The 7312-nt window shown below is 44.6% G+C and overlaps 1 protein-coding gene across 2 annotated transcripts in view; it reads left to right on the top strand.

Moving 5' to 3' along the window:
• The first annotated feature begins 3591 nt into the window (after positions 1-3591).
• Positions 3592-7312, top strand: part of G3BP2 (G3BP stress granule assembly factor 2) — a 28058-nt gene continuing 24337 nt past the window's right edge. For both annotated transcript variants that reach the window (XM_007519812.2, XM_007519811.3), the window contains exon 1: positions 3592-3730. The gene's annotated coding sequence lies outside the window, so the exon portion shown is untranslated. The remainder of the gene's footprint in view (positions 3731-7312) is intronic.

Below are 7312 nucleotides of genomic sequence, written 5' to 3'. Positions count from 1 at the left end.
TTTTTCCCTATAGTTTCATAGCACCTCCCTTGTAGTGCTGAGGCTGCAGAATGCATGGCAACAAAGGGACTCTAAATAGTAAGCCATCTCAGAGACCCTACACACCAGTGTTGTTGTTTTTTCATGTTTATTATTTTTATTTTATAAGACAGAGAAGTTGATGGGGAAGTGGAAATATATATATATAGAGAGAGACCTGCTGCATTGCTTCACTGCTTATGATGTTTCCCCTCTGCAGGTGAGGACTGGAGGTTCTTGTACCAGTTGTGCCACTGCCCAGTCCCTGCCTGTGTTTGGTTGTTTGTTTATTTTTCCCCTTTTGTTGCCCTTGTTGTTTATCAGTTGTTGTTGTTGCTGTCGTTGTTGGATAGGACAGAGAGAAATGGAGAGAGGAGGGGAAGACAAGAGAGAGGAGAGATAGACACCTGCAGACCTGCTTCACCACTTGTGAAGCGACCCCCCTGCAGGTGGGGGAGCTGGGGGCTCAAACCGGGATCCTTACACCCGTCCTTATGCTTTACGCAATGTGCGCTTAACCCACTGCACTACCGCCCAGCTCCTGTTTGTTTATATTTTTAAGTGTAGTCCTAAGAGCAGCAGCATCACTTGAAGACTTGTTAGAAATACAAATTCTGGTTCAGCACACACATTGCAGTGGTAAGGACCTGGGTTCAAGCCCCTGTTCTCTCCCCTGCAGGAAGAGAGGCTTCATGAGTAGTGAGAGAATACTACAAGTCTCTCTCTCTCTCTCTCCCCCACACACCCTTCCCTCTCAGTTTCTGTCTCTATTCAAAATAAAAGTTTTTTCAATTTCTAAAAGGGGGGTGGTGCTGGGAAGATAGCATAATGGTTGTGCGATCAGACTCTTAAGCCTGAGGCACTGAAGGTCCCAAGTTCAATCACCATAAGCCAGAGCTGAGCAGTGAGTTAAAGAAAAAGAAATACAAACTCTTGGGGCCAGGAGGTGGTGCACCTGGTTGAAGCTCCTGATCCCCCACCTGCATGGGGATACTTCACAAGTGGTGAAGCATTGCTTCAGGTCTCTCTCTCTGTGTGTGTGTGTGTCAATTGTAGTTGCTGTTGGTAAATAGGACAGAGAGGGGGAGAGAAAGATAGACATTATCAGGCCGCTTCACCACTTGAGAAGCAACCCTCCTGCAGGTGGGGAGCTGGGTGGTTGAACCAGGATCCTTGCTCTGGTCCTTGTGCTTCACACTAGGTGTGCTTAACCAGGTATGCTACAAGGCCCCATGTCTTTCTCTCTCTCAACCTTCTCCTTCCCTCTCAATTTCTCTATTAAAAAAGAAGAAAAATACAAATCCTCAGGTTTGTTGATTCAGCCAGAATTGCTAAATATAAGGCCTTGGGGTTGGGACCTACTTATTCATGTTTTAATGAGCTCTCCAGGCTGGCTGTGGTGCATCCTGTTGAACTCCCCAGTCCCCATCTGCAGGGGACTAGTGGTAAAGCTGGTTTTTAGGTGTCTTTCTCCCTATTCCCACCTTCCCTCTCAATTTCTGTCACAGAAAGAAAGAAAGAGAAAGAATTCTCCAAGTGATTGTTATATTTTAATATCAGAGCTCTAAAGAAGCTTTTCATATCTGTGTGCCAGGATACACAATCAAGAATAACAACTGGAAAAATTGAAATGTCAGTCAACAGGACAGATAATTAAATTGTGCAGTTAATATAGTGAGGATATTCTGTAGTTTGTGGTAAAGGACTTGGAGTGTGGAATTAGACTTAAACTCTACTGGCAGCTATATGAGCCCTAGCCTCTGGTATTTGTATAATGATTATTTTGCTATCTCCCCCTGCCCTTGACTTCAGCTATTAGAATCCAGTTGTCATCAAGACATAAACATAGTAACTATAACTTTATTCTTACAAAATGTACTTAGAAGACTACCTGCCACATAAGTTTTGAAATTAAAGGCCAATCTGTATGTACCATATTATGAATATTCTGAGGTGTTTTTTTTTAATGTTGTACTTATTAATGAGTGAGATAAAAGAGAAAAAAATCAGACATCATTCTGGTACATGTGCTACTGGGAATTGATCCGAAGACCTCATGCTTTAAAGTCTAGCACTTTCTCTAATGTAACACCTTCCAGATCATCACATTACAAATTTTTAAGATATTTATTCCCTTTTGTTGCCCTTGTTGTTTTATTGTTATTATTATTGTTATTGATGTCGTCGTTGTTGGATAGGACAGAGAGAAATGGAGAGAGATGGGGAAGACAGAGAGGGGAGAGAAAGATAAGACACCTGCAGACCTGCTTCACCACTTGTGAAGCGACTCCCCCTCCAGGTGGGAAGGCGGGGGCTCGAACCCGGATCCTTACACCGGTCCTTGCGCTTTGTGGCAACTCTCAATATTACAAAAATGTAAGGAAAAATGTTCATTTCACTTAAGTGATGTCCCAGATAGTTTGCACATAGCAAAATACCGTTATTATGTAATTACAACATTGTATTTTCTACATTTCTTTACCAAAAAAGTTCTTAACCTAAGCAACCACAGGTAAAAATAATGTAGATTTTAGAGGTTCAAATATGGGCATGGCATCTATAAACTTCAGTCTTCATAAATGAAAAGTAACTTAAATTTGCTCTTTTAATACTGTGTAGAAAATTGATTAAATTTATACACAGCCTATGTTTGATACATGGGCATTTAGTAAAAAATGTTCTTTCCTAATTGCCTTTTGATTTCTTTCACCATTTCCCCAGCTTTTCGTTTCAAAATTCCTGATATTCTGAGAAACAGTGCCAGATTTGAGGTGCAAAGTGGTTCCCTTGGTTGTAGAGATTTAGTTTTATTCATGAATCAAGGTCACAAGGGACTAGTGTTTTGCCCCAGCCAAGTCTGGGCCTATTTCTAGGGTAGCTATAATTCTGTAATCTCTGGGATTTCAGCCACTTAGCTGTCATACATAATATGTAAAGTGCTTAGCACGTATTTAACAGACACGTAAGGAAAGATTCTTTTCCCTATATGGATGCACGTCACATTTCTTCTCCAGTGTCCAAGAGGCTCCAGTGATTGATGCTAGGATGGATTTGTCCTTCCCGGTGGAGCATGAAACCTCCTCTTATCTCTAGATGGGTTAAACAACGTGCAGGCCACTAAAAAACCTACAGGTACCCAGCTCAGAGAGAAAATTATACTAAGCCGCCTCCTTCTTAACAATAATCAAAGGGAGCAGAAATACCGGTCACCTAAAGACGCCGGCGTGCGGTGAGGCTGGAGCCTCGGTGCAAGAGAAAGGCAGCTTTCTTGTGACGTCAAATCAGCGGACACTTGTCCCGGCTTTTAGGCCGGTTCCGGTTCCCCGGCTTTCCGGGCTCGAGTGTGCGCGCTGGGCGTTCTGCGCGTGCTCCGCAAAGGGACGCTAGAAGGTTGGGTCCGGCTCGCGAAGGAGATGTTTGATTGGCTGGCGCTGTGCTTGGGGGTTCCCCAAGCCTTCTGGCAGGGGTAAAACAATAAGAGGAGGCGGTGGCAAAGGGGGCGGGGCGTCCGTGTTCCCAGTAGCTCGCCGCACCGCTTGCCACCGGGGAAGAAGTGATTGTAAGAAATACGAGCTCCCGGCTTCCCTGCTTCCTTGATTTGAGGTTTGTCGGAGGAAGGGGGCGGCCAGCGTGAAGAATCCGCGCCAACCGGCCCTCCGGGACTCTCCTGTTGACCTCTGCGCGCCGTACCCGCCGCCGCTGCTGGTTGGAGGTGTGTACGGGGGCCGGGAAGGGAGGTCGTGTGGTGGTCGGGAGGGGACATTACGTGCGCGCCGCAGCTCGAGGCAACCGTCCTGCGCTGGGGCTCCGGTGGCGGAGGGACAATTGATTGTTCTTGCCGGCTGCCGACGCTGCCCGTGTGCGTGCGAGGAGCCGAGCCTCCCTTTTCCGCTCAGGTGAGCGGTGGGAGGCCGCCTGGGGGGAGGGAGGTGTGCGTAGGGAGGGGGGACCCTGTGGGCACAGGTGGGGCCGCGGCGGCGTCCCGGGGTTAGGCGGCGGCGCGCTGAGGAGGGCCCGCAGCTCCCGAGGCGGGAAGGCGGCCAGTGGGCTCGCCGGCGAGGCTGTTTGGGGGCGGGGGCCCACCGGCGGGCTCTGTGGTTCTCGCCCTGGCCGGTCGGAACCGGGAGGCCGTGGCCGCCCCACCCGTGGGGGAGGGGAACCAGGCTATGTCGGCGGAGGCAGGAGCGACGCAGATGCGAAAGTAGCGGCCTCCGGGCACCATTTCTGTGCGCCGAAACCGAATCCGGGCGAGAGGGCAGCCGGCACTCTGCTTACCTATCACCGGGGTTCCGCGGTGTTGCCCGCCCCCCTTCCGCTTACGGTCGGCGAGTCCGGAAACCTGAGCCGCTAGTAAACAGCGTCTTCGGGGTGCCCATTTTTATGCATATGATCCCATCCCCGATTGACCCAGGAATTGCAAAGGTCTGCGAGCCACAGGGAATGGGCTTCTTAACCCCACTTCGTTGGTGAAGAGCCTGAGTTTACCTGGGTTATCATTTTACCTGCCTCTCTAACAGCATGCACAATATTTTCTAAGATGGCCCTGTGATGCTTTGAATCGAATATAGATTTGCCTCTTCAGCTTTCCGCATAGATATCAGGGTATACCTAATTTCTTAACATTTTGGTACATTTTATGTGTCTGGATCTGTGGCTTCAGTTACCTAGTCCCCTCCACTACTGAGGAAGATGAACGGAATTCCTTATCCAATTCCTTATTTGGTAGTTAATATAGCTTTAGGCCTGTGAATAAACTTTCTGAGTAAACATTGGATTCTATTGGTATCTAGTGGTCCTTAAGAACTCTTCGTTCTAAAAAGTGGACGGTATAATTATAATAGTTTGGACCTAATCAGAACTGGCTTGTTTGTGTATTGTATCTCTGAATACTCCCTTTCCTTTTTCTTAAAATTTTTGGGAGTAGTCATATGTATTCTTGGTGGGGTTTGTTTTGTTTTGTTTTACCAGAGCGCTGCTCAACTCTGACTTACGGTGCTGCGGAGGGTTGAACCCGGGACTTTGGAGGCTTTCTTTCTTTCTTAATGACTTCTTTATTAAAAGGGTTTACTTGCTTATTTCATGAGATCACTGCTTGGCCTGTTTCAAGTGCTAAATTAGCACACACCTCAATCAATAAATTACCAAAAACCTATTTTCTTTTCTTTATCTCCTAATCCCCGTCCACCTCCAATCCCTCTTGATTTCTCTATCCAGTAAATAGAATAAAAAATTCTTTAAAAGCTTTCTGACACTGGATAATCAACAGCAGTAAATTTTAATCAGCAGATTGAACTTGAATAGTATTGACATTTGTGGTAACATGAAATATTTGAGATATTGAAGTGAAATTTTTGATTAGTTATTTAAAGCCTTTAGATACTTGCTTTCTCCTTACCCTGCAGAATTACTGCTGTTGATTATCCAGTGTCAGAAAGGTTTTTTTAAAGAATTTTTTATTTTATTTACTGGATAGAGAAATCAAGAGGCATTGGAGAGACATTTCCAGCATTGCTTCACTGTTCCTGAAGCTTTCCCCCTGCAGGTGGGGTCTCGGGGATGAGTTACACATTGTAAGATGTGTCTTCAAACAGGTGAGCCACCACCAGGCCCTTGTAGCTTGCTTTAAAATAGACTTTCCCCCTACTTTCACATACGTTTCACACATACATTCATATTTTTTAAGTATATATGTTATTTGTTTTACTTGTGAGGGAGAAACACCAGAGCACTATTTAGCTCTGGCTGGTGGTTTGTGGTTTGAATCTGGGACTTTGGAGTCTCAGGTATGGAATAAATATCCATCTTATTTTATGCTAAATAAATATGGGGGGATGAGGAGTGGATCCATCCTTCAAGATTAATTTTGAGAAGTATGAACTTTAGAGTTTTGTGGCTGAGAAACATTTATTTCTCTGCCTAATGCTGTTTACAAATAAAACCATTCTCTGGCATCAGATAGATACATTTAAAAAGTATGATAGATACCACAGCAGTATTGCACTATCTCTGGAGCTATGGTATGTATGGTGAGCTATCTCACAGTCCTGGGGATGTATTGACATGGTATATTTTAATTTCTCATTGTGTTGCTGTCTTTTACTTTTGACTTCCTTCAGCAGTATCAAACTAATAGTTGTATGATTTTATCTTTTTCCTTTACCTTTCAAAATGATTACTTTTAACTAAGTATAAAGAGGCAAGAGACCTGATTTCAGATGCTGTCATGACCAAAAGACCTTAAACTCCTTTTCTTGGGCTTTTTAACACCACTTTCTTTCTCTGTATCTATAGTCCTTTCTATCTTAAGGAAATGATTGTAAAGTTTACGTAATAACAGACATTTTATTTTTGTGGCTAACATTTCCATTTCTTAAAAGATTGTGGTTTTGTTTTTTTGTTATACAAAAGCACTATTAAGCTCTGGCTGAAGGTGTGGAGAATTAAACCTGGTGCCTTGAAGCCTCAGGTATGAGAGTCTGTTTGCAAAACCATTGTGTTATCTCCCCTGCCTTGGTTGGTCACATTTTAAATGTGAGAGAGGGAGAGCCAGAGCACCTCTCTGGCATATATACTTTTCTGGAATTGAATTTAAGACCTCATATTTGAGACCTCAACATTTCATCAACTGTTCCACTCCCTGGATTACAAGTGATCACTTTTTTTTTTTTTAAATAAAAAGGAAACACTGACAAAACCATAGGATAAGAGGGGTAAGTTTCCACACAGTGCCCATCACCAGAACTCTGTATCCCATCCCCTCCCTTGATAGCTCTCTTATTCTTTTACCCTCTGGGAGTGTGGACCCAAGGTCATTGTGGGATGCAGAAGGTGGAAGGTCAGGCTTCTGTAATTGCTTCCCAACTGAACCTGGGCGTTGATGGGTGGATCCATACTCCCAGCCTGTCTCTCTTTTTCCCTAGTGGGGCGGGCTTCTGGAGAATCAGAGCTCAACAGCAACAAGTTGTTGACTAATCATGAACTTAAAGACAAGAATATTGCAGATGATGATTTGGGGTCTGCGATTTGGAAAAAGCTAGTGGGTCTGTTTCAGGTATATTCCAGAGGGCCCATGACTTAAGCAGGTGAACTCAGGTAATAGTCTGGGTAAATGGTTGCTAAATGCTTTTTTTTTCTTTTTTTTGAAGTGGCAGTGGTTATAGTCTGGTCTAAAGTTTACCATTGTAATTACACTTTATGGTTCAAAGTAAGTCTATCTTATTTGAGAGGGTTGAGACAGGGAGAGAAAAAAGGAAACCCAGCAGGTGGGAACCTGTGGCTTGATCCTTGGTCTTTG

Source organism: Erinaceus europaeus, chromosome 3 (genome assembly GCF_950295315.1).
Source record: "Erinaceus europaeus chromosome 3, mEriEur2.1, whole genome shotgun sequence".
Classification (NCBI taxonomy): Eukaryota; Metazoa; Chordata; class Mammalia; order Eulipotyphla; family Erinaceidae; genus Erinaceus; species Erinaceus europaeus.
This window is presented reverse-complemented; position numbering and strand designations above follow the sequence as displayed.